This window comes from Varanus komodoensis, unplaced genomic scaffold (genome assembly GCF_004798865.1).
Source record: "Varanus komodoensis strain SLA01 unplaced genomic scaffold, ASM479886v1 scaffold29_1, whole genome shotgun sequence".
NCBI classification, from domain to species: Eukaryota; Metazoa; Chordata; class Lepidosauria; order Squamata; family Varanidae; genus Varanus; species Varanus komodoensis.
In genome coordinates this window covers 5,216,050-5,242,608 of record NW_025335759.1, presented here as the reverse complement: position 1 = coordinate 5,242,608, position 26,559 = coordinate 5,216,050, and the positions used below count along the sequence as shown (strand labels likewise).

The window sequence follows — 26,559 nt, the reverse complement described above, 5'->3', positions numbered from 1 at the left end:
CTCCCTAGGATTCCTGTCACTCTGTTTCTTCTGCCTGAGGTCCTTCAGCTTCTTTCATGGGAGGGTTAAGTGCTCTGTTCCTTTGCATTTTTTATGCCTCTCAATTCCCACATGGATGGGTCTTTGGAACTACAAAGCCAGGCCCAGGGGGAGTTCCAGCCTGGCTCTGTCTCAGCATGACTGAAAGACTTCTGTGGCGTGGCTGGACTAGATTTTGATTCGGTCCTAGAATCTGTGCACCACATCTCTGAGCCACATGGTGCAATTCGTGCCTCCAGTCTCTCTTTCACATGCGCGCGCACACACATCCAGTTTCATACTGAGCGACTGCAGCCCGTACACTTCTAGGGAGTGCCCAGGTCAGCTTGCACATATATGCGTGCGCACCAGAGTTTGCTGAAAGATTCCGTTGCTTCTGTAAGCAAGGAGTGGGAAACCTCTAGCCTTCCAGCTGTTGTTGGGTCCCAGCTTCCAGTATCTCTGACGATTGGCCAGGCTGTGTAGGACAAATGGAACTTGAAGTCCAACAACAGCTAGAGGCCCACAGCTTCCAGACCACTCTGCTGCTGTAGGCCCGCCTTTCTGCAAAGGGGTGGTGACCCCCACTCTGCTGATCCTCCAGGTGCTCTAGTCCCGTCTCCAGGCTCTCCCCAGTGGTTCTGGTAGTGATGGTAAGAGATGCAGAAGGACCAGCATCCAGACCCCCCTTCCACTGACTGACACAGAGGGTAATATGCTGTTAAGCAGGCAGAAGAAGCACAAGCTGCATAAGAGACAATAGGTCAGTGCTATAGTTCTTTATATGCAGAAGATGCTGGGCCCAGTCCTTGGAAATGCCAAGTAAAAGGATCTCAGAGCTGGGAAAGGTCTTTGCCTGAGACCCTGGAGAGCTCCTTCCAGTAGAAGGAGCCAGTATGAACCAGTGTTATCAGGGCAGATAGCATGGGGAGGATTTGCTTGGTGCATGGTTTGCAGTTCCCAAACTAATGCGTGAATTGTCCTTTAATTTTTGCACTTTTCTGCATTCTGCAATGGTCAAAACAGGCATACCAAAATGGCAGGTACTGCATACAAAGAAGCATCTATTGATTGCAAATGCTTAAAAAAAAAGTAACTGGTGGGGAAAGGGGACAGAATGAAGTTGTGTTTGAAGGAATGTAAATGTTCTAGAAAGCGGGCAAAGCCATCCATCCTTCCTCGGTATAAGGCAGCAAACGTGCGCTTCAGAAGAGCTACAAACACGTATTGCTCAAAACCGACTTCCTGCTCCAAATCTGTTGCTGCTCTTGGAAACGTGCACTTGGCCCCTCTCCGTGGTTGTGCGGGCCAAGAGCTCTTAGCTCACTGAGCGCTTCTGGGTCACAAAGTAAATGATGGTTTTCTTTTGTCTTTTCTGTTCCCAGTTTCCATAACCATCAGGAAAAAGACCCTTCTCACCAGTCCCTCTAGCTATGCTTTTGCAACTCTGGTTCCTCCCAGACATTGCTTCTTTGTGGGGGTGGGGAAGAAGAGCAGGGGAGTGCCACCGGAACAGTCCTCGTCCACCAAGACATCCAAGCAAGAAGATGGACGCCTCGGGTTGCCTTTCCTCCCCCCTCCCTGCCTTCTCTGTCGTGCCGTGCCCCTTTCTGTACCTGTGCCCCCAGCACTCCCGACCCCTCAGTCCCAGGTCTGTCACTGAGATGCTTGCGTCTCCTCTACTGAGAAACGAGGGTGGGGGGGGATGGGTGATGGGGCTTTTCTTTCTGCACAAAACCAGCAATTGTAAATACTTTTCAGAAATGTAAAAAAAAAAAATCAAAAAACAATATGAAAGAGCAAACAACAATGAAAACACACACACACATGTTTTCAAAATCAGAAATAAATGTTTTGCAGACAAAAAATGGAAGTCCAGAGAGAGTCAAAGCAGGAGAGAAGCTAACTGTGTCAGGTATGCACTGAGAAAACTATTTGCAGATTGATTGACAAAAAGTAACAAGAACCTATTTATTGTATATAACGTTTTATTATAAATCGTGTATTGTATATTGCATCTGTACATCTGCTGTGGTTTTGTGATGTGCAAATTTCAGCATGGGTTTCATTGAGGTTTTTAGTTGCTTTTTTATTGTTTGGGGGGATTTTTAAAATTTGTTTGTTTGTTTTTCGGCAGTACGCACCCAAAGATCCAAATTTGTATTAAAAAAAGAGGAAAAATATTAAAGACAAGCAAATACACCCTCTTTTGTTGGGGAGGGGGGAGAGGGAGGGCAACAACTGCATTTTCTGAGTTCTCATTGGCCACTTGTAAATCAAAATGAGTATTCCTTCCTCCGTGTGTGCCCCTTCACGTCAGTGCTGAGCTCAGGGTGTGCGTGTGCGTGCGTGTGCGTGCGTGTGGTTTTTTTCACTTTTGTCCTGCCCTCTTGATTCCCTCCTTTTTTTCTCAATTTGGAAACTTATGTACAGCTTTGTGGATTGTGCAAAGAAAGAAAGGAAGTACCCCTCTCCCCATCCTGTGTTCTCCATGACTGAGCTGAACTGTACAACTAAATATTCCAGACTTGATAGTCACTTGGAGACAGAACACACCTCCTGATTGTCACCATATAAGCTCCTGCTTGCTTGATCCCTTCCCTGGGCCAAGTCGCCTTCATCCACCACCCCAAAGCCCCCCCTTTTTTGCTTCCCACCCCCTCCCTCCCCTGCACCCCAACTGGTCTTTTTGTGTATTTAGGAAGGAATTTTTAATAGACACTTTTTTATATTAAAAGAAACCTATATATTGAGCGATGCGGCTGCTTTGTGTGCTTCTGTTGGCAGTTGGATGGATGTCTCGGGGTGACTAGGGAGAGCCCGTTGCCAGCCCTTGGGGGTGCAGGAGGCGAGAGGAGGAGGGTTGGGGTGTGCTTCACTCGTGTGCTTGAGATGCTGCAGTTTGTTAAAGCTGGGCTGGGCTGGGCTGGGGGAGATGCTCCCAAGGCTAAATGCAGAAACAATGCATGGCAAAGGGCTGCCTTGGGAGGCTTGGACGGCCTTCAAAGGGCATCTGATGGAGAGGAGAAGGCTTTGCTCTTCACAGTCCTCGCAGCATCCCGGCTTCCAGCTAGCTGCTATACTGCTCAAGGCTGCCAGCTTCCCTGTTGGCGACTAGAAAAGAACTCGCTTGTTTTTCTCGGCTCAGAGGCCTCCACACCAGAATAAGCCTGGTGGGGTGGAGGAGATCCATTCTGGCCTGCGTTTCAAAGCAGGCCGCCTTGTCTCCGTGGCTCCGTCTGCCCCCACTGTGGTTGGAAGACGAGGTGCCCTAAAGGAGAAAGAAAATCGCGCAGGAAAGCCAGGAGGAAATGGAAGGGCGCTCCAAGGTGCCTGCTTCCCCGGGCTCCCCTTGGTCTGGCGTGTGTGCGCTAACCTGGGGAAGTGGGGGCCTTCGCAGCAGGCGGGTGGCCTTCCTTCGTGCCACTGCAGCCCATGGCCACTGCCGGGGAGGTTCTGCAGGGCGACCCTGCGGGTGCCTCCCATACGTGGCCCGACAGATGGGCAGGGCGCTCGTGCAGCAGGGAACTGCCACCAGAGAAACCTCGCGGGAGAAGAAAGCCGCCTTGCATGCAGCGCTCCCCCCCGCCCCCCAGCCCAAGTGAGGAAGCACTTTGATGTGCCTCCTGCAGCTGGACAGCCAAATTCCATCTCCGAGAACTTCCCAGGGGCGGCATTCCAGCACTGGGAGGGGGCCAAACGCAAGAGGGATGGGACCGGAAATACCAGTCTATTTTAGCTGAGAGCGCTTGCTGCCAGGAGCTAAGCCTTCGGAGAAGCATTGCAACCTTTCGGAACGGTGTGGGAGGGGGGACACAGAAGCCAGGAATGCCCCCAGTGACTGGGGTAAAGGGGTGGGAGCCCAGATGGGCCAGGGGCCTCCAGTTCAATGCCACACCTTGCATGTTTGTGTAGCTGAGAGCTGACTCGCAAGGCAGCTCTTAGTCCTGCTCCTCTCTTGGTACCTCTGTATTGGAGGAGGGCACTTCCAAGTATTCCAGTGGCCTTGAAACGTCTGCCTTGATCTTAAGCAGCTGTTTGGATAGCCCAGGAGCCCTCCAGTCTCCTTCCAAAGCAAGGCAAAGGTGGGGGTGAGGGCTCTTTGCTACCCAGCATGGACGCGAGTGGAGGAGCTCCATTGGTGCTGGCACCAAAGAACAGCGGCAGATGCTTTGTGCTGCTGAAGAAGCGACTCCTTTCTCATCTGCTTGCTTTGTTTGCCTGAATCTCCCTGAGCCACGACCAGGTGCAGGAAAGCAACAAAGAGTGTTGTAGCACCTTAAATCTTGGTACACTGATTCTGGCATAAGCTTTTGCAGATGATGGCTGGCTTCATCAGCCGTACGAAGAATGTTAACCTCGGGCAGATTTGTGCAGATCAAGTCATTCCCTGTAAGCATTTGGGGTTCTCCCAAAGAATTTGGGGCTTCCCAAAAGTATCTGGGGTTCCTCAGGAGGGCAACAGCAATAGAATATTCCCCCCATCCCTGTGAAGCAAAGCATGTTCCAGAAATGTGATTCCTTAATCCATTTGCTTGCTTGCTTGCTTGCTTGCTTGCTTGCTTGCTTGCTTGCTTGCTTGCCTATCTCGTAATTTTGCACTCTGCCAGCTAGCAGCGGCTTGCACCTCGCGCAGTGGAGGCTGCGATGTGCACATGTGCTTGGGGTCAAGCCCCCCGAACTTGGCGGAGCCCTTGGCGGGCTACGCATGGAATAGTCTCAGAGTGCCAAAGCAGAAAACAGCACATAATGTACATTCTGCAAGCTGCAGTCCCTTCCCCTCAGCCCCAAAATAGAATGGCGCTTCTGACAAAATGCTCAGCCATCAGCAAGTCTCCACAGGGGAATATGTTCCATAATTGTCCTGGAAGAACCACAGGCAGCTCTGTGTGTTGTATAAACTCAGCACTATGACGGCGTAGGTGGGGATTTGTTGAAAGCGGCTGGGTAGGCAGCTCCCTTTTGGGGGGTCTAGATATGCTGAACTTGTTCCTTCCCTCCCCCACGCCCACTTCCGCATGCTGCACTCACGCCTGACTGAAATGTGGAAGCAGGCAAGCCAGAAAAACTTGAAACCGGGTCACCCCTCACCTGTGTGTGGAGCATCGGCAGGCCAGGGATCCACAGGGATGCAGAACCTCGGTGCCCACGGGGGCCGGAGGTGGTTCCCGGGGGACTTTGTTCTGTGTCCCTTCCGACCATGCGCCTGCCTGCTTTCTCCTGTCCACTGATTGCTCAGTGGTTTCCCAGTTGTGGGCACGTCTCTTTGTGCCAAGATGCCTCTCCTGTGGCTTAGTGCTGATGAGAGTTTTCAAGTAAAATGTGTGTATTTTCAGGCCCACCCTTTTCATTCGTGGTTCTGCTCCTTGTACCTCTGGTCTCACTGACCCCTGGCATGCAGCTGTCGATCACTGCACATGTGCAGCTGAATTCGTGGTCTCCTTGGGATGCCAGGCACTGCATGAAAACCGTGCTGTGAAACTGAGCAATCAAAATGGCCCTTAACGTGACCTTTGAGTACAGGGAAGAAGGATTCTCTGGTCCCCTGCAAGAGGACAGCTCTGCAGTTTCTTGATGAATACTTCCTGCCTCAGGCCAGCCTCGCTTTTCCGTTGAGCTGAGCAAGCTTCCTGCTCTGGGTGTCACCTTGAGGGTGGGCAGGCTGGCTGGAAGGTGTAGGACTTCTTTTCTCTTGACACAGTGATGGGAGTTCATCTCCCAAGTGTTTGCTGCAATTATGGGAGAGCAGAGGGGCTGCACGCCTTCCTCAGACGGCAAAAGGTCTTGGGTCGGCACTAAACCTCCCTCCCTCAGCTTGCCAACTTCACGTCTGTCGGCAGGACTCCGTTCTGTGAACCCCTCAAGCCGAGCCCCCAGGCACCCGGGAGCTGCAGGGGTTCTTCAGCAGCAATAGGGTGGTGAGGAGGCTGGAAACCAGGTCTCGTAAGAAATGGGAGAAATGGCTGTGTTCTGCTTAGAAAATAGAAGATGAACAGAAGGCGTGATAGATGTTTTCAAATCTCTGAAGGCCTGACCAAAGAAGATGGAGTATTCTCAGTTGCCCCAGGTCATAAGCTGCAGGTAAGCAGGTTTTGGCTAAACTTTGGGAGAAACTTTTGAATGCAAAAACTGTTTGACAGAAAACTTCCTCAAGAACTGATGGGTTCTCCTTTGCTGGAGGCACCTCAGCAGAGGCTGGATAGCCATCTGTCACTGAGCAGGGGGTTGGACTCGATGACCTCCAAGTTCCTTTCCAACTCTAAAAGCCTATAACTCATCCCCCCTCAGCCGACAGAGCCCATTTGCTCTTCCTTTGCTTTGCTTTCCTCCCCTTGAAAAAAGAGTGGTGGAGGTGCTGACATGGCTCACACAGAAGGATGCACGAATGTTTTTTAAATCCATTCCATCTGTGTTTCACGGATTGCTAGGTGTTTTGTTCCATCATCCACCCACTGACAGCATCAGATTTTTTCCCCAGGAATTTACAAGAATTTTGTTCCTGTTTGCAAATCATGCAAGCATGTCCGTGTTGTACTCTTGAATGTGAATGCAAGTAGGGATGTGAATCTCAGGACATTTCTGCTATTTCCCAAACTTTGCATTTGAAAGCGGGCACTTGTGCAAATCCATCCCCCCCCCCCCATGCACTTGCACAGAAACCTTGAAGATCCACAGATCCGTGGAATCCACACAATTTGGGGAAGAGTGGCCAGCTGCAGGTTCTGCATGTTGGAGTCATAGAATGAATTCATTTGAATCCCTTGCAGATTTTGCCAACTTCTTTACTCAAAGTCAAGGCACATGCACCTGAAGATGAGCAGTTGCAACTATTATTTGGGGAGAACAATCAGAACTGGCATCAGTTGTTTTGCATGATTTTTACTTCCTGGAGAAGCACTCTAGGGACTGGGCAAAATGTGTTTAGTTCCCATTAGAACTTACCAAAAGCACACTTCCCAAACCAATATTTGTGCTGAAATGCAGTTACCCTTCCATGTTCACTCTTCTCTGAATTTTGCAATGCCCCTCCTGTAAAAGCACTCTGCAAAAATGCATTTATTAGAGGAAAGCAGAAACCAAAATACAGGTAGGATTGAAATTAACCAACAAGTTACTTGCCAAAAAAAAAGTATATGATACAAAATTGCATATAAAATGGAATCTATGGAGAAAAGTCCACACAAATGTGCGCAGGTTTTTTTTGGTGCAGGCATCTTTTTAATTGCACAGCAATGTGGAAAGTGAACAAAAAAACTTTTAAGATGGGAATAATTAGAAACTCAGAAAAATGTAAATTGAAAGGTTTGTCCAACCCTATCCAGGACTGATTAGTTGACAGTCTGAGCCCATCTAAGTTGACAACTTCAAGCCATGAATCCTTCATTTGGAGCCCCAAATCGATGTGACACCACCTGCCCCACCACCCTGTTGTCCATAAACGCCGAAAGAAGGGGTCTGCCATCTTGAAGATCTTCTGGTGCATCTGATCCCCTGGATTAGTTGACCTTTCGTCCACACGAGTTTTGTCTCCTGCTGCCTCCACCCCACCCTGCAATCATTCTTCATAAAATAAAATAAAAGCCCTCTTTTCTCCTGGACATACGCCACTTTCTACAAAAAGGGATGCCCTTAGGAGAGAGCAGCGTTAAGCTCCCTCCCTCCCTCCCTCCCTCCCTCACTCATACTTCAGAGCATATGCCATTCATATGAAAAGCTGAGCAGGGCTGTCAGTCTGGAGGATGTTCCTTCCTAGGGCCACCATAAGTCAGGAATGGCTTGAACAGTAGATGGCCATTTATATATCGGCACATGCCATTCTGTAGTTTGCTTGTATTCTGTGGGGCTCCGTCTCCCACCCCACTCTTCAGTACTGAAGATGCGTTCAGTACCCCACTTAGCACTGCCCGCACATAAGATGGCAAACACCAACTGGCAAGCACGACAAGAATTGCAGGGAGAAAGGAGAATCAACGTTCGAGCAACAAGCAGCACAGCTTTCAGGGTGGGACTGAAGATGCGTTGCGTGCACACGGGTGTCCTTCCTCTGCAGAGCGCAAAGCATGCATGGCCTTTTCTTCCTGCCACAGGACGGAGCCCAGAAACCCATCAAATAGGGGAGCTTTTCGGTTATTTGTGAGTCACGTACAAAACACTGTATTTGACCCGAGTGTCTTCTTTGCCTCCAGAAACTCGGAGACATAAGCCGGGAGCCTCAGAACGTGAGGCCCAGTCCCAGTGAGCTGCCCGAGCTGCGAGAGAGGCATCCTCCCATTTCTGCATTGGCAGCCATCTCCACCTCTTGTAGCACTGAGTCCCACAGGCAAATCACACCTTGTGCACAGAGATGCTTCACTGGTGCATCCTGAGCTGGACAAAAGCGAGTGCAGAAGGATATGCTGCCTGAGGCAAGTTCCGTTTCTAAGAAAGCAGAAACTCATCTTTAAGTCGAATGGGTATGCAAGTCAGATCAGCCTTCCACATTCATGGGGGTCCAGGGTGCAGGATGCCCTTGAAAGTGGAAAAACTGCAAGTATCCCCAGCACCCCTCCAAACTCCCCAGCACCTCCACTTTGCAGCAAGGGAATGCTGGAGAGGTTTCCCTCACCAGATGGGAGGGGTAGGGAGATGTACTTTGGATGCCTCCCTCTCTCCCCTTTTGCTTCCTCTCTCTCTATGGTGATGCTTTGGAGGTCCTTCCTCTCCCCCTCCACTTCCTCTCTCTCCATGGTGATGATGGTTTTCCGCAGTATTTTTTCTTTTTAAATGAATAGGCTTTATGGCGGTTCATTCGTAAGGATGGGCTTACTCATGCATTTGTAACTTGGGGACTCATTGCACAAGTAGCCACCATCAGTGCTGGTGACGGGCAGTGTCCTCAGCCGAACGCGAGGGCAGCAAGCCAGTCCTGAGGGCCAGCCCTGGTCAGCCTCAGCCAGGCGGTTTCACTGGCGTTCTCCTATGAGGAGAGAGGCAGAAAATGTCTCCCCATTCACTGCAAAGCCAGCCTGGCTCATCATGCAGCCACTTTCAAAGCTGATAGGGCATGTTTGCATTCCTACCCTGCTCTGCTATTTCCTTTCTCCCCAGTGACTGGAAGCAGTTGAGCCTTGGGACATGTCTATTCACATCTTCACAGACACCTTGAAGGTGTTTTGATGAATGATCTATGGAGACGTAGGGCTATTAAGGATCCTCACCACTCCCCAGGTAGATGGGTGGTTACATCTGTCTGAGCGCATCCTGTCGGCCAATTTTTGCCAGCACAATGGGGTAAGTGGTACTGCAGAGCTGGGGCCATTCGCACTAGTATTTTCCATGTTTCTCCGAGTGGTCATTCTGGGTCCAGGTGGGATCTGGAAACTTCCCCATCCTAGATCCACTTGTGGGTCAGCTCAAGGGTTTGGGGTCTCTCCCCAGCTATCTTTCCTTATGTCATCTTTTTGGACTCACCAGGCTTAAGAAGCCTTTAGGATGAGAGCAACCATCCCCCTGGTTTCAGTGGGGCAGCTTGGGCTACAGTGGGGAACAAAGTCCTTGGCCCTACAGTTTGTGGGGTTGCCAAATAAGCTCACAGGCCTGGGAGCAGCATCTGAGCCCTCGTGGGCATTACAAAAATATGTAGTCAGGAGTGGGCAAAGTCATATTTCATTCGTCCTGCCAATCTTTATCTAGAGCATCAGGGTAGCAGAAACAACCTCCATGTTATTCTTATAACCAAGATGGTGCCTTAGTTTATGTAAGTTTAAAATACAAAACTGCACATGTTCTTAGTGTGTATTTTTTAAATCAGCATTAGCAGTCATGGTTTTTGTTTGTTTGTTTGTTGTGCTGCTAAAAAATCAGGAATGCAGAAGCAGTTCTATAGTATGGCTGGAAGAGGCAAGCAGAAAAGAGTGTTTGCTGTGTACCGCACAATGGAAATAATTCACTGGCCTTTCAAGGGGACCTTCGTCAGATATTTAAGTTCAGGGTCTAAAATTACGCAGTCGCACCACTGAGTGTTTTATATGGCGAGTCTCCATCAGCCCAGCCAGCAGGATAAAGAGAATTGTAGTCCAAAACATCGGAAAGGAACCAGGTTGAGGAAGAATGAATTAGGAGCTTGCTGTGTGGGCAGGGGTGAGGTCACGCTTCGCAAAGCCTTAATGGAAAGGAAAGCAGATACGCTGTGTACAAACAGGAATGAGGAAAAGCTGGGCCTGTTCGAGGTGCTTGTTGCCATGGAGGAAAAGCTAGGCCTGTTTGAGGTGCTTGTTGCCATGGCAAAGAAAAGAAGGTGATGGGTGCTCTACAGGTGAGGGCAAACCTGAGGAGGAAAAAATGGGCCGGCGTTGCCAAACTGCCTCTTCTCCCAGAGGTGTGCCCAGCTGGTGGCTGCGCATGTGAATTGCTCTGTCCCTGGTTCAAGACTTGCCACATCCATGGACTTGCTGGGCAAGCCCAGGTAAGCCAGTTGCATGGCTGGCTGGCCGATGAGTCAGGGATGTTTCTGGAAGAGCCAAGGTGGCTAGTTGAGTTTCGTTACAGAAGGAACATGGAGGATCTACCTGTTGAGGGATGCGTGTGGCTTCAGTGGCATGTGCAAGGTCCCAGGTTCAGTCCCTGGCATCTCCAGTTTTAAGTAGGATCGGGTACCAGGTGAAGGGAAAGGTGATCCTGGAGGGAGCTGTTAATCAGAGTCGAGTATGGTTGACATCAGGGTAGGTATGACTGGGCCCCCGTTGAGGTCTGCCTGGGTGAAGCTGGCTCTGACCCTGGAGTGGACACTATGGGGCTACATAAGGGTAGGCAAGCTGGTGCCTCCCAGACACTGGCCTGCCACTCCCTTAATCCCTGACCGTTGGCTTCGTGGGCTGGAGCTTCTGGAAGTTGTAGTCCAAAACACTGGGAACGTATCGGTTGCAGCCTTTCCCATCTGGCACCCTCCAGATGGCCATTGGCCATGGTGGCTGGGGGTGATAGGAACTGTAGTCCAACACTTCTGAAGGGCACCAGCTTGGGGAAGGCTGGTCTGTGTGCATGTGAATAGAAGCCCGGGCATTTAAGTAGCTATTTCTGTGCATCATTTGAACAGAAGGATACAGCAAAGCCCTCCTGCACCAGAAGCTGAAGTCAGGGTGCGATTGTTTCTTCTGCCCATGCAGCACAATTCCCCATTCCTCAAATCCCCCTTCCTGTTATTTAGGCTCAAAAGTGCTTTGTCAGGGTCCCCGGAACAGCCGGACCTCTCTGATTTAGCATTTCCAAGGCAAATGGTGGCTGCTAAGGAGGTCAGAGACCCGATTCAGAGCAGCCATCTTGGAATGGTAATACTTCAACTTTAAAATTGTGGGGATGACGACGACAATAACTGTGGGGCGCATCACTATTTGCATAACCACAAAAAGAATGCTGTGTGCAGCCGAAGTCCAGTTTGCTCCCGTTGCCACGCCTTCGATCCGTTGCCGGGACCCAGCCCTTCCCCAGAGCCATGCTGGGCAGCCACGCCTCGTCGGAGAAGGCATGTGGGGCCTGAGCAAACAGCACCGCACGTGGCCCTCCCCTGCCCAGGCCGCCGCCTTGCTCAAGGCTGCGGGCGCATGAGTCACAGTGGGAAAGTCGGTCCCCCAAGCAGGGGCATCGTGCCCTTTGCTGTCCTTCAGCATCAGGAGAAGCCGAGCAGGCACGCTTCCTTCTGGGCCTCGGCTGCACACGGCGAGCTCCGCCGGCGACGCAACAGGTCCCTGAACACCTGGAGGCCACATCTGTCCTGGCTGGGGGCTTGATAGATGGCTGAGGCTGGCTTGTGTGCTAGCCAGCCAAGGAGAGGAGAGGCGGCGCGGCGCATTGACTTCGGGCTGCAGACAGGTTGAGAGAGACGGATGGGGAAAACGCCAGTGCCATAAACAGCCTGGCGTGAAAGTTCCAGGAATCGAGAGGCAGCCCTGTGGCGTCCTGCTGCGGGAGGGAGAGTCAGCCTTGGCTGCGGGGCGCGGGGGGGGGGGGGGGGGGGGGGGGGGGGGGGGGCGGGGGGAGGGGGCGCGCAGGCGAGCGGGCTCCGGGGGAGGGTGGAGAAGCGCAAGGCGAGGCGCAGCTACCTGTGGGTGGCAGGAAGAGGTTAGCAATATCCACAGGGTCACGGCTATTGCTACTAAGTGCTTTTGCAAGGCTGGGGGCTGGGGAGGGAGGGAGGAGGTTGCCATGGCAAAAAAAAACACATGATGCATACTGATGGACTGCTGGGGAGGGGGGTGAGAACCGCCACGGCAAATTTGAGAAGCCTGAGAGCCATCTGTACAGTGAAAGGAGAGAGCGAGGAGGAATGAAGGCGGGGGGGGGGCGGGGGCGGGGAAGGAGAGGGAGTGGGGGAGGGGGAGGTGGCTTTTGCCACAAAGCCTCTTTCCTCTGGGGCTGGCATTTCTGCACAATCTCCTTTGCTCGAGCAAACGCCCCATACTCTCCTCCGCTTCGCCCTCGCTGGCTCTCCCCCACCCCTCTCAGTTTCTCCCCAAGAAAAGAAAAGGACACGCACAGACATTTCCCTTTTGCTGAGCTTCCGAGCACGCATGAAAAACGGCCCCCAAATTCCCCCCCCCCGCCTCCCCTTCTCCTATGATCTTGGCCAAATCAAACAGAGAGCTTGGAAAGGGATCAGAAAAAAAAGCAAAACCAAAAACCCGACCACCTGCCAAACCATGGTGACCTTGCAGGGTCTGATTTAAAGGGTCCCTGCTCTTATTTTCACAGCACCACCAAGCAGGCTGACGGATCGTGCAGACGCAAACGTTGCAGGCCCTCGTATTTATAGTGGTTGCCTGCAGAAGGGAGGGCGGGAGGCAGTGGGCAGGATATGCGGGGGAAACAAGCAAGCAAGAGGGGGAGAGAGAGAAACTGAGAGCTAAAAGGGGAATGGGGGGGCGTGCGGGGGGGGGGACTGGTTTTTTGAATCAGATTTCAGAGTCTCAAGTCACCAGAAAGTGGGGTTGAACTACTCGAGAAATTTCCATTTGGTTTATTCCTCCCACGGTGAGAGACTGGGTCAGGGCCAGCTGCAGCTTTGAGGCAGCCCTTGGCAAAGTGCCCTTTAGAAACCCCCATCTGTTTCAGTGGCTCAGCCACAAGCACTGGTGAGCTGCCATGTTAAATTCCCCACAGCACCCTCAGAGAGATGTTACAGCAAGGGCATTGTGGGATATTTAAAATAGCAGCCGGCAGGCTCGGGCGTTGTGGGCATTCTCAGAAAATTAAAATGGCAATTCACGGGCCCAACTGCCCAGTGTTGGTGGGGCAGGACGGGCCCAGTGTTGGTGCCCCAGTAGCTGCAGAGAGGGCATGAAGCTCCCCAATCTTGCACTTGGTATGGACACCGTTCTACCACCACAAATGTGGCAGGAGGCAGGGAGGGCGGCTGAGGTGAGGGGCAAGTGCAAGGTAACGCAAAGCAGCGAGACCCTAAAGAGGAATTGTCGAAGGGTGAGGGTAGCGCTGCTGAAGCTTCCTTGCAAGCTCGCATGCCCTTTCTGTTCTTAGTGGCGCTTGTAACTCCCCCTTCCCCAAAGACTCATGCACAGTGTACAGACTGGCTGTGTTCGCACAACATGACAACCCTGCATGGGTGCCATGGTTCCTGGGTTTTTTTACCATGATCTTTCTAACAGATGCTCAGAAGGTTTCTACCTTATCATACTTTCCATCTACCCTGCTCAGTCCTCCCTCTGCTGGAACATATCCTATCAGCCACTCTGCCTGAAATTCAGTCCCAAGGAGCATCACTTCTTGCCCATGTTGCTTGCCTTTTCCCCTTTGGTTCACACACTGAGGCTGGCTGGCTGGCTGGCTGGAGCTGCCACTCTTTCCAAAGGACTCTATGGTAGTAGCATACCAGGACCATGAAAATTATGATCCTGGATTCAGACAACATGACAAGCCATGGTGGTAGCAGGAAACCATAGAACAATCTGCTGTTTTTTGCTGTGGTTTCTAAAGACCAAACATACCATAGCGAAATACCAGGACTGGGTTCAGGCAACGCAACAGACCAACAAAGGTAAATTAGCCACTGCCAGTGTGGAGATGTTTGGGGAGCATCTGCCTATTACGGTGTCCCTTGGGCAGCCCGTATGACATATACTCCTTCTCAAATCGTAGATAATTTTAACAACTTTTTTAAAAAATGCATTAAAAATCAACAGATAGTATGTCTACGAATAAATATGCAGGCAGATTCTAGGAAGTATGTGGGGGAAGGCAGGACAGCTAAAATGTCTGTCTTGCATATTGCAAAGCTGGATGGAAGCTGGACCTACTTAAATTAGTATTAACTTGCTGTGTCTTCTCTTTTCATACTAGCTGCTGTCACCTCAATATGTGTAAATTAAACTTGTGCTGTTTAATAAGTTCAACAGGATATAATTTAATCTTCATAAAATTTAAGAAAATTAAGTGCCAAGATTATACGGCTTCTCGGTTCTCCTAGTCCTTTTGCATTAATTGCCTTGAGCAACAGAGGTGGGACCAAGATGCTTGGTTTTTTACTAAACAATTTAGGAGAGTATTCTTAGCAATTCCTCCTTATCTCCTGGAAAGTAAAAGGGATTAGAAACTTGCTTTGTGTATGTGTGTGTTAAGTTAAAACTTTCAAGAAAGGGGCCCAGATATTCCTATGGAGCCCACCTCCTACAAATCTTTGAATGGATGTAGGCCTAGAGTATGGACTTCACAGATAAACAAAGTTCAGGTTAATGTTATCTTGACCCTTCTTAGATGTTATTGGTAACAAAGAAAGTTGAATCCTACCAACAAGTTGTAAACTAATAAATTAGCGTCTGCTGTGGATGGACTGACTGCCTCTCCCCAGACCCCACAAAAAAGACAGAGTCATTGGTGTGAGCACCCTTTTTCCTTTGTGTTGCAGGTTGCTCTTGGTATAGTCCTGTGTTTCCAAACTTCAAACCCCAAAGAGGATTCTTGTATGGCCTAAAAAGCTTGCTTTCAGCATTTTAAACACCAATTGTTGCAAACATTTATTTCTTCTTCTTCCTCTACCTCTCTAGCAAGGAAGTGGGAGCCGCTGGAGGCAGGATTTACAACAACCCTATAGGGTAGATTGGATACGCTGAAGAGCACCCCACCTTAGCATGGATTTGAAGCTAAAGTTTCCAGCTCGAAACTAAAGCACCAGTGGGGTGGGGGCTTGAACAGGGGGCCTGGCCACCAACAGAGCAAGGTGCTGTACTCGGCCCAAGCATGCCAGTGGGCAAGACAGCGCGCCTCGGGCTTGCCCACTGCTTGCCAGTGCCAGCGATGTTGGCAGACCAGGGAGCCACACTGCGACTCTGGGCTGCCTGACTGCCCACAGACCCAGGGCCGAGAGGTGCCACTGGGCCAGGTACCACCTGCTCCTGAGTCCGAGAACCAGCTGTTCTTCCCGCATGGGAAGAGGATCTCCCCAGTTCTGGGGGGAAGGTGATCTCCCCCAGTCCTTTGCTCATCATTACATATTAGAATAATGGCCTCAGTGCAGCAAAGGAGGCCGATTTGCATGTCCATCAAGAACCGCAGCTCCACCTGTCTTCCTTGGCCTTCCACTGGAGCTCCCAGGGTCACTTTGTATGCAAAGCCATGTGGGGGTGTCACCCCCTAAGAAAAGCTGTGGCTGGGGGCAGAAGAGCGCCTTCCCGCCCTCACAGAGGGATGGCGTCTGCTACCCTCGGGTTCAGCTCCGTGGGTCACCTTCACCTGAATGCTTTAGCTCGGAAAGTGGCACCATTGTCAGCTGTGGGGAGGCGGACAGCCCAGGTCTTGGGGGTGCTCTGTCACCCCGGTGGGATGCTAAATGGACGATTGGGAGCACCAGCACATTAATGATGCAGTCGTATGCATTTACAACTCCCTGGCTGGGGGATGCTGGGAATTGTGGGACCTTTTTCTGTTTAAATACACATAGAAGATAGCCCTAAATGTATCCCTGGGGCCATAGGAGTCACTCACACAATATATGGACACATGCACACAAGCACATGTGCACATATGGAGCTACAGTAATGTTTCCAGGTCCCCATGAGCCATGTTCAGAAGAAAGCTGCATATTTTAGCTTTATTGTGGTCATGTGCCCCATTCAGATTAAAGCAGAAAGCTCAACAGAACAGTAACAGCAGTGTCATTTGTCTAAAAGAGTCAGGGGGTGGAGGGAGGGAGTACATTACTTGGTAGTGTATGAAATTGTATCCGATAGACCAAGCCGATCAAAAGACTTTGGGTTCCTGTCTTACACAGATGCAGGCTGCATTATCCCGTATGTGTTCCAGAAAGGCCATGTTGGGGAAGTGGACCCCTCCCCTGCCCCTGTGTGTTTAGCTGGAGGCTCAGACAGTTTCCTATTATCTTTGCATTTCCTATCACTGTATAGTATGCAAACGTAGAAGAGGAAATGTTCTTAAGTGCTGGAAGAGACTTTAATGATACTGAAGAGTTTGGAAAAGCAGTTCATTCCTTGAGGCCACTCGTCTTTTTCTGTATATATCTTGCAAAATCTTGCTTGAGCTTCCAGCAGTTAGTAGTTTGTTTGGCTAGGATTCCTTCTTTTTGCAGGGGTGTCCAAACACCCGGAGAGAGACTGTTTTAACATGCAGTTGGTACACTGGGGTGATTGTGTGAGAAGAGCAAGCCTAATCCCCAAACCATCACAGTTTCAGATTAGGGATGGACAAGGATGATGAACAAGGCTAAGGAACTCCAGGTTCCAAATTGCTCATCCTGACAAGCATCAGCCATGGCTCCCTCTGGGTGAAGACAGAGATCACTGGAGTGAGTTCCAGGATCAAGAGGGCCAGGGCAAAGTGTTCTTGGCAGTCCCCTGAACCATGATTTTAATTTACAACAGTGCCTCAGAGTGTCCAACTGGGGTCACTCTGGATTATTAAAATGAAGGCTTGCAGGTCCAGCTGCCTGAGGTTGGGACCTGAGCAAGTGTAAGCACTCGCGAGTCCTGCCTGTAAGTGGAGCTTAGCAGGTATCCGCTGATGGCAGTTCCAATTAAATTACATCGTACGAGATGCAAAGGCAATTGAATGCAGATAGCATTGCCTTTCCAAAACACAAACTGTGAGGGGAAAAGATCCATTTTGAAAGGTTCCGGTAGAAACAAAGGTGTGCTGGTTCCACCTGGACGTGCAAGGCATTGCAGCTTCGTCCAGCACTCACTGGCTGGCGTCCAGGATGGAAGGCAGTTTCCAAGCTATGAAGGACAGCGCACCTTCATAGCTGGGAAGGTACCGACTTCTCTCGTGTAAAATGCTTGAATGCTACTTTGCTTTTTTTGGGTATGCCTTTCTGAAATTCTGTTAGTATGTGTGCACTTGTGCTTTCTACTTTTCTGCAGGTTTCTGGAAGTTACATGCATGTAAATTGGGAATGGACAGATTACAGGCATGCAGGATCTTTTTTTTTTTCTTTCCCCTTTCTTTTTCTTTCCCTTTCCTATAATGCTGAGGTCGACCAGCTAGAACTGGACACAAAATGGTGGCTCAAGGAGCAGATTGAATTATCAGTGATGACTCTTGCCCTGGGTTATATACAAATCTACATGAGTGATCAGAGAGCAAGGATTCTAACACAACTGAACAAAGATCTGGTCAAAAGTGCCCAATGCTAATTCAAAGGTTCTAAGATAAGCAATTAGTACATGCCCAACCATGCTTGTTTTTTTCTCCCCTTCTTGCAATTTTCCTTTTTCCTTTAATGTACCAGGGCTCAGAAACCCTTGGGGATCTTGCTGAGTTCTACCAGCAGGTCTCAATATTGCAGCTCAAGATACTGGGCTTAATGGTCCAGCAGCCCCACCCCACTGAATGGCCTTTCTTGACATAGTAATGTGCATTGCTTTCCTTATTTCAGCGTGAGTGTGTTTCCCCTCCCCTGAGGGACCTGCATCTTCTCTCCCTAGTGGAACCGCGGCCTCCAATCCACCTTCTGCCTGCCCCGATGTAAATGAACGGAACAGGCATAAATTGGAGACAGCCCTGCACCAGATGGCAAAGTGCAGCCTGCAATGCGTAAGCAGCAAACTTTGGAGAGAGAACAGGCCTCGGCTCCCAAGCACTGCGAGCCATGCCTGTTTTCATATGCAAGGCTCCGAAGAGCTGGAACAGAGGCTCCGCCGTTTTGCCCAGGCCGCCACCGTGCCCCCTCCTCCCGGAAGGGCAGAGCCAGGGAGCAAATATCCTGCCGCGCTTAATTGGCCTCCTTGGCAGAGTGCTGGGGACCGTCTCCCTCGCGGGTGACCTTGCTCCCGCGCAGGGCGCTGCGAGGAGCCTGCCACGAGGAGGGGCTGGAGGGGAGGCAGAGCCGGCCTGTTGCCTGGCAACCTCACAGCTGCCTGTTGACCTAGAAGGAGCCGCTCACTCTTGACACAGCTGGTGTTTACACAGAGCCAAATCTTTCTCCTGCACGTTCGCGCGGAGCAAGAGCGAGGCGCACGGACACAGACGCGCCCAGGCGCTTCCCCTCCGAGCTCGGGAGGCATGAGCAGAAAGGGGAGCGAGCGCGGGCCTTTCCTCCCCGGCTCCTTTGCCAGCTGGCAGCAGACGCGGCGCCGGCCCGTGTGCGCGTGTGCGAGCGCGTTTGCGGAAAGAGGTCAGGGACGCAGCGAACACCTTGGAGAACCAGAGACATCTTTCACCGCGGCACAATAGCGATGCCGCGAAGGCAGCGTGAATCCTGGCGTTATCTAGGGCTGGCAACTAGAGTCCAGGGGCCTGTGGCTCAAGCTTGTTAAAATGGATGACTTAATCTGCACCGCACATTAACCACCCTGTTGCGCTCCAGAAACTGGAGGCAGGCGGGTGGAGGGAGCGGGAGCGAGAGCGAGAGCGAGAGGCAGCATGAAAAAAGAGAGTGAAACTGACTCCCCCTTGAAAGAGCTGAAATCGGAAAACACTCTTTGAAAACAACAATACAGCCCAGAAGACCTTCAGGCCACTTCTGAGGAAAAACACCCCAGCTTTCTGGACTGCAGTTTGAATAATGTCCTCTTTGTTTTGTTGCTGGTTGTACATTTGCAACCAAAACAAAGACGCAAGAGTGCTTAAAAGAATGCTTGGAAACAATGGAGGAAATGAGCTAGAGCTGAACCATGGGCGATGAACTTCAGCTATCAGAAATTCCACGACTAAAAGCCAGCCTTCGCCATCCTGCCCTCCAGATGTGCAGCAACATAACTTCCATCTTCTTCCATACTGGTTGAGGATGATAGGAGTAGCCTAGCACATCTGGAGGATACCACAGAGTTGGGGAAGGTTGGACTGAGCTAATACAGAAAAACAAAACAAAACCGCAGAACAAGCAAAAAAGGCAACAGGGATCTGGACCACCCCAGAGGTCAGAAAAAGCAACATTGAATTGCGCCAAGAATCATTTTATACTCTGTCCTGTTCAGGAGGATCCAGTGACCAGCCCAGGTGGGCAGAGCTGGGCCTAGAGATATTAACAAGCTTGACAGAGGGTCTGACAGGCTGTTTAGTTTCTGCAGCTCTAGCCAGTGAGAGATGAAAGGAATGCAGATTGTCCTGCCTTTCCCAACACATTCTACCATTTGCCCCCTTCAGGATGTCAGAGGTGCTTTTGCACTGGATTGTTACTCTGCGATTGCTACTCTTTGTACACTCACTGAATAATAGGCCATCTAAATGGCATCAGATTGTCATTGCCCTGTGCTCCCCCACAACACATTTCCTTTAGGAGCTCACAAAATCTGCCTTAAAAATAAAAGAACAAACCGGCACTGTAATCTTTACAGATTGCTTTAGCACAGCTCTCAATCTGTCTAAGAGCTGTGACTTTGACAGGGGCAGTAATGTCATTTTGGGCGGGAGAACCTTTTAACTTCAGCCCACCTTCACTATTGACTTTCTGGTAGGTACCACTTTAGCAATGCATTGTTGTTTTTCAATCACCTTGTAATTTGTGATAAAATTCTGTTTGGTCTGCTTTTTTGCCAACTGGTTTAGAAAAATTAAAAATCCCACTGCATGAAAAAGCAATTGAATGCGCCTTTTGAAATGGGTTACAGCATTAGGCATGCAACTAATGGTATGTTTAGGTGCATTGTCCCTTCCTTGCTCACATGGTTAGGTTATGCCCAATTCATGTGGCGGGTTGGATGTACACAGAGAGAAAGCACTATGCCCTCTATAGTGTGAAGTCTCCCAAGGGCTTTCCTCAGTAAGGGAAGAGCTCAGCGCTGTGGATCCAGATATTCCCAAGGAACAGACCACTTCAGATGGTTGCCCAGGATGTCTCCTAGGTGCCTTCAGATAAGCTTCCTTAGGAGGCAGAGAGCTCAAGCTTCTGAGGAAGAGAGGGCAATGATGTATCAACTTGCCCTGGGGAACCCGGCCACCTGAAGCTTCAGGCTAGGATGGTAGCCAGGTGAAGGGATGCTGACTTGCTGAAGAGGTTTCCTCAAGAATAAATGCCTCCTCATGAGCAAAGCTCTGGCCAATTACCTGTGATGACCTGCAGCTGAACTGCTCTGGGAATTCATTCTCATGAGCTCTCAGTTGAATGCTTTGGCTTGTTGAAACAACGTCTTCCTGTTGGTTTCTTGAAACCTCATTTCTTCCAAGATCCTTCTGTCATATCCTGGGGAATGCTGGCCTCTGGGTTCCTGGTAAGGTTGTCCTGTTTTTTGGCAATATTGTGCTTTTGACATTTTGTTTGCTTGCTGACTTGGCTAAACAGGGTTGACCCTAATTCAGCTCAGCCCAACCAGGACAAAGCGTCAGTTGTGATTCTGTGTGTAACTTATGGAACTAAAAGAACCAAATCGTGCTCAAAGCCATAGTTTAGAAGCAACCCTGGTGTGCCATATTGTGAGTGGTGGGATGAAAGCAGTGAGGCCCCCAGTGTGCTGCCCATGGATACTTCTCTTGGTGCTTTCTCTTGTTGCCTCTCATGATTTATGCTTTTTTTCCTGAAGGTTTTCATTTAAAATTATAATTGGGGATGATGCAATGCAGCAAGTGCTTTCTCTAGTACCATTTATTTTTATGGTTCAGAAAGGTGGCGTCGTGCTTTGGAGTTCAGACCTCCACTCTTTAGCCTCTGGGAAAGCTTTTGGTCCTACGAGAGTATTTTATGAATGGGTGACCTCCTCGCCCATGGTAGCCATTTTGTGACAATACCCATAATGCCCTCTCAAAATTCCAAAGGTGCCTATTAACTGCAACATCTGTAGACCTTTGGACTAGAGTGGGGAGCAGGTCTAAGAGTGTGTGGTTGCCTTACATGTCAAGAGTTTACACACTGGTTCAGGAACGTTACTTGGTTGCTTCTTTGATAGGGAACAGCTGATGGGCCTGAAAGACTCATGCTGCATTGGCTCCAAGAAGGGGCCAGCTTGCTAAGCTGGCCCAAGCCCAGCTTTGTATCACAGCAGCCAATTCATGCACCAAACTCAAAGGTATGTTTGGTGCCAGGGCTGAGGATAATAGAAGTTGTCGTTCAGCACTTGCGGAGCATGCCGGGTTGGTCAGGGCTGACTTCTAGTTTCCCTGTGCAGTCCTGTGGATGTCTACCCAGAAGCTGATCTTCATAAGCTCATTGCCACACAGGTGTACACAAGAACCTTTGCCCAGCACTATGTGCTCCATGAGTGCTGGATGGCAGCTCCCTTCATTCCCAGCCAGAACTAACTGGGAAAGATGGGGTTTGTGGTCCAGCACATGTGGAAGGCACATCTTGTCCCCATGACTCTTGCAGGAGGTAGGTCTGACCGAGTCAAGCATGCTGCACCATTCAGATGACCATTCTTGCCTTCTCTCCTCTCATCCCCTGCCACTTCTCTTCATTGTGTCATCGCTTCACACAGCAGGGATGGCCCTGCTCTTCTGAACTTCGTTGCTCCAAAAAGACACACGTCCTTTCCTTTCATGGAGTCATGGGGAATCGAGCCACTCCCTTGCCCCACCTCTTTCTTTTGCCTAGCTGCTCTTGTTTCTCCGATGCTTCCCTGTGAAATGAAAGGTAAGGGCAGTGACCCCGTGAAGCTCTCAGGAGGTTCAGGATGGAATTCGTGCAGCAACACCATCTTCTCCTCTTTCCCTCATGTTCTCTCTCTGGGGACTTGACTCAGATTCAGAGAGGGCTGGGCACAGAGAGAAAGGAGGCCAAACGGGCACAAGGTGCAAACAAAGCATCTGTGGCTGAAGCAAACAAAGTCCAAAATGGGGAGAATTGCCCATCCCAGCAAGCTGGAAGGAGCACTGTTAGAGCCAAATGTCTGCTTCATGTTCTGAGTAACTGGGACTCCTGCCTGTGAAATTGTTGACTGACAAACAGCCATGAGATTCTAGCAATTGGCAGGTAAACTACATCCATACCTAAATAAACAAGGCAAGATGATCAAATTCTTGAATTCTCCAAGGTGTGTCACTGATTTTCTGTCTGTTTGCTATATGGGGTTGGATTTGGGGATATATTTTTTAAAAAGTTAATGGGTAATGCTGCAGATTCTGCTTCCCCAGAACCTATAGAACAGGTGTGCAAAACCTTAGAGCTTTAGCTATTTGGGTGTAATAATAATAGGTGGGGGGGGGAGAGACCCAGCCCTCCAAATTTCTCCAGATGGCTATGCTCCATCCGTTTCATCCAGTCTTGGGTGGGGATCTGAGTTCATGTACAGTTTTTTCCATACCAAAAAAGCTGGAAATCTCTCTCCTTAAGCTTAGTTACTGGCAGTGTGAAATTTAAGTTAAAATAGTCTGGCTCTTTGGTATTTTGGCCCCAGCCAATACTGGAATGAAGCCCCTGGGAGTTTCTTCAAACTAGAGCATTACTTGGTAGCTTAGAAAAGTTTCCAGTCCCCTGCTCTAGAAACAAAACAAAGGGGGAGAAGCACAGGGTAAGATTTTCCCTCCCTGGCCCCCAGTGCCTCTAGATGAGGCTTGCACCACGCCATCACCCTGCTTTATTCACAGAATCTTGCAGAAGGTCCAGGTAGTGATTCTTCTGTGCTTTCCAAATGGTTCTTCTGTCCTTTTACTGCAAAAATAAAATTAAGGAAGAAAAATCAATTGCTGCACAATCCCTTAGGATTGCTCGTACCAGGGGCCCTCTTTGAGCAAACACCCCATTTCTTTCTTCCCTGTGCTCGTAAATGCCCATGCCTTCACCTTCAAGCACTTCTCCTGTGCCTAGGCAGCTAGTGCTTTATAGACCAACACTGCAGGGGTTGTGTGGAGTGGCTGATACCCTCCCATGATTAGGACAATGCTAGAGTTCTGTTTGTTCTCTGCCCCAGCAGACATATTTTTTAGTTGGTTCAGGGTGAGCTACTGATGAATTTAGTGAGGAGAACACCCTCCAGGCAGTGAACTGGCTCTATGGCAAATGCATGATGGTGGCATGAGCAGAGAGGAGGTGCACCAGTGCACCAGGAGCATCCCTGTTCTGGTCCAGGAGCACTGGGTGGCTTGTGCCACGGGGCTCTCACCACCTCCCTCCTTCGTCCGCATGTCTTGAGTGCTGGGCTTAGATGACCAGGCCTGCTGGCAAAAGCAGACTTCAAAGGACTGTTTGTATAAGCTTCCCACTGCAGATGGGTGAGGCACACACAGAGCGAAGCCTTTCCCAGATGCTGATGTACCAGAATCCTAGCTGGCACCAAACAGGGACAAACTGGGGGAAGTGCTGTGTGTGTGGGAGGTGGGAGTGGGGGAGCAGAGATGGCCAGGACGGCTTGCATTTCCTTCCTCTCTCAGATTATGTTGTGTCTGAAACCAACAGAGTTTGCCAGAAGGACTCTTTAGCATGAACAGGTGCATCGGGTTAGATAACAGTTTCTTGCACAAAATGTGAGTCAAAATCTCATACTTTTTTGCGCAGCCTCTCATTCATCCAGTGCCTTCATACGGAGGAGAGAAAGTCCCAGAAAATGAGGCCATATTCTTTTTAAAGAGTCAATAAGTCTCATTCATGTGAGTGCCTTTCCCCTTAGTGGGCTGCAGTAGGATTACCAAGCGGGGCATAAAACCCTTAAGTTGTTGTTCAGCTCTTTGAAATAGTTCTTGAGCATGGCTAGAGAAGCTCCAGGCAGGCCATGTGGCCTTTTGGACAGCAGCCATCAGTTTAATAACCCGTCCAAGAAATTATTTTGTGTACCCCTTTTGCAGGGCTTTCTCCATAAAGAAAAGCACCAAAAAGGGAGGGGGAGGCCTTGTCTCCCCAGATCAACTTCAGGAAGCCACGTAAATGGGATGCAGTCAGTTCATATCGCAGCAGCAAGCATCCCAAGTGCTTTCTGCTCAGAAGCCCTCCAGCGGGAGTTGGGCCCAGAGGCCATAGCTGCTTCTTGCAGACTAGGTGCCCCTGTGTCCTCCTCTAGAGAGGATAGTTCTCTTCAGAAGGGCTCTCTAATTCTGCTTTAAAGACAACCTCAGGAAGGTAGAGCAGGGCTATCCATTCCAGGGGGGCACCTTGTGGCCAAAAAAGAGGAACTCGTTACCCACGCCGAGCAGACTGAAGGTCACATTCTTCCACACTATAGTTCTACTTCAGTTATAATTGCTCCATTTGCATTGATACATATACATTAGCAAAAGTTAGGTGAAATGCTGCCGCCTTTTTGAGTGATGAGTTCCTCGCCCTTTTAAATTTCCCATATCCCTGGATGATGCTTTGGTCAGGGGCATCTCTTAGCTGCTCTTCTTTATTTCATTTCTCTACTGCTCCACAGCCAAAAGGGGCACCAAGCCAGGAAGAAGAAAAAGCTAAAAGGCTGAAATGGAAAACCTAGGATAGGAGAGGCTTCAGCAGTGGACCCTCCGAGAGCTCTGGGGCCCTGGAGCTGCCCCCAAATGCCAAGTGCTGGTGCCACCTCCTAAATGTTAAGATTAAATTTCTGGTACCTTTCATGTGCCTAGGATGCAGGAGAACTCAGACTGAATAAGGCAGATGTGGATAGGAAAATACAAATGAACAGGCAGCCTGTATGTGTGAGGAACACACAGTGTGAAAGCAAACGGGTTGCTCTCCAGGAAGAACTGAGCCGCTTTGGGAATCTGCCTGTGCAGAGTTTCAGCAACACTGCTTGCAGAGGAATAATCAGAGGCCTCCATTAGGCACAGAATCTCGTCACACACTCTTCTCAAGAAGGCTCTCCAGCCCTGAACATCTGCAGAGCAGGCAGACATGTAGCAGGTGTGACTGCTTCCCCCTCTCATCTCTGTGTCTCTATGTTAAGAAAAACACGTCCTGCTTAATTTCTGCCTGACAAGCTGCAGCTCAAGGCGGTGGAGCCTTGCCAGAATGGCGGTGGTGATCCTGATTCCTTGCTGCAGGGTAGAGCTAGGCACACGAAGCAGGGCCTGGAAGAAAATGATGGTACAGTGTGGTATAGTGGTTAGCAGGTTGGGCTGAGGCTGCGGAGACTGGGGTTCTCTCTCCCACTCAGAAGCTGACTGGGTGGGTGCTTATGGGCCAGTTAATGAATCTCAGGCTAATGCATCGCAGGAGGATGTTGTGAGGATACAGCGCAAAGGAGGAAGACCACACAGGCTGTTGTACGTGGGTTCCTTGCAAGTGGAAAAGGTGGGATAGAAGGGTAATAATAAATAAATACATTGTGGCAAAGGGACCATTTATTTATTCTAAATGAATAGCGCTCTCATTTTTCAAGTATGGATCCATGCATAGCAGAAACAGAACCATTTATGCACAAGAGGGTGTATTGGCAGGCTTGGGGGACCTCTTGGCAGGAGTACAAAACATTCAGAAAGAAATTCTTGGTGTGGAAAAATACTGCCAAACAGACTAAGGAGGGCTGAATATGCTCAGGGGCCATACAGTGCTGATCAACTGTTGTGGGGAAAAAATGGAAAACTGGAGGAGGGAGAATGGGATGCTGTGTGCTTCAAAATGACATGGCCAGCTGAGTGTCCCGAACAGGAGTTCTTCACATGGCAGCACCTTGCAGACATTAGCAAGGGATCTGTGCTTATTCCCGAGCCACAAAACAAAATGCTTTCACCCTGCTGAATTTTGTAGAGCAAGCTTTTGTTAAAGAGCACTGGAACAGCCCGGGCTGTTGTCTCTTCACATCAGTTGGCAACCCCATCCCCTGCCCTCTGACTGTGAGTGCGATAATGTGGTGAAAGGGTGTTCTGGAGTTATTCATCTGTGCTGCGTGATATCTTGGGTATGGACCCTTGCAGAGGGCTGCTGATAGCGGAAAGCAAATCCAGTGCAGGAAAGATAAGAGGATGTCACCAAGCCAAGGAGGCCAGCAAAGACATGATGTGCGGCTCTGCAGCTCCTCCATCTGACTTTTCTCGTCTGCCTCATCCAGGCAGCTCAAATCCCCAGCTGCTGCTGCTGCTGCTGCCGCTGCTGCTGCCGCTGCGCCAAAGTGGCCAGGCAGACAGGAAGCTGCAGGCAAAGGATCCACAGGTGTCTCATACGAGCTACTGCAAGAGCAGAGCAGGAAGGGAATGGACAGGCTCCCCTGTGTCACGGGTGTGATTCGCATGTTGCAGCCACGGTTGCTGGCTGTGATGCCCACAGAA

The 26,559-nt window shown here is 50.0% G+C and overlaps 1 protein-coding gene across 1 annotated transcript in view; it reads left to right on the top strand.

Annotated features, from left to right (window-relative positions):
- Nucleotides 1–1,701, top strand: part of AHDC1 (AT-hook DNA binding motif containing 1) — a 194,991-nt gene extending 193,290 nt beyond the window's left edge. Inside the window, exon 6 of the mRNA XM_044434869.1 lies at nt 1,404–1,701. The gene's annotated coding sequence lies outside the window, so the exon portion shown is untranslated. The remainder of the gene's footprint in view (nt 1–1,403) is intronic.
- Nucleotides 1,702–26,559: the final 24,858 nt, after the last annotated feature.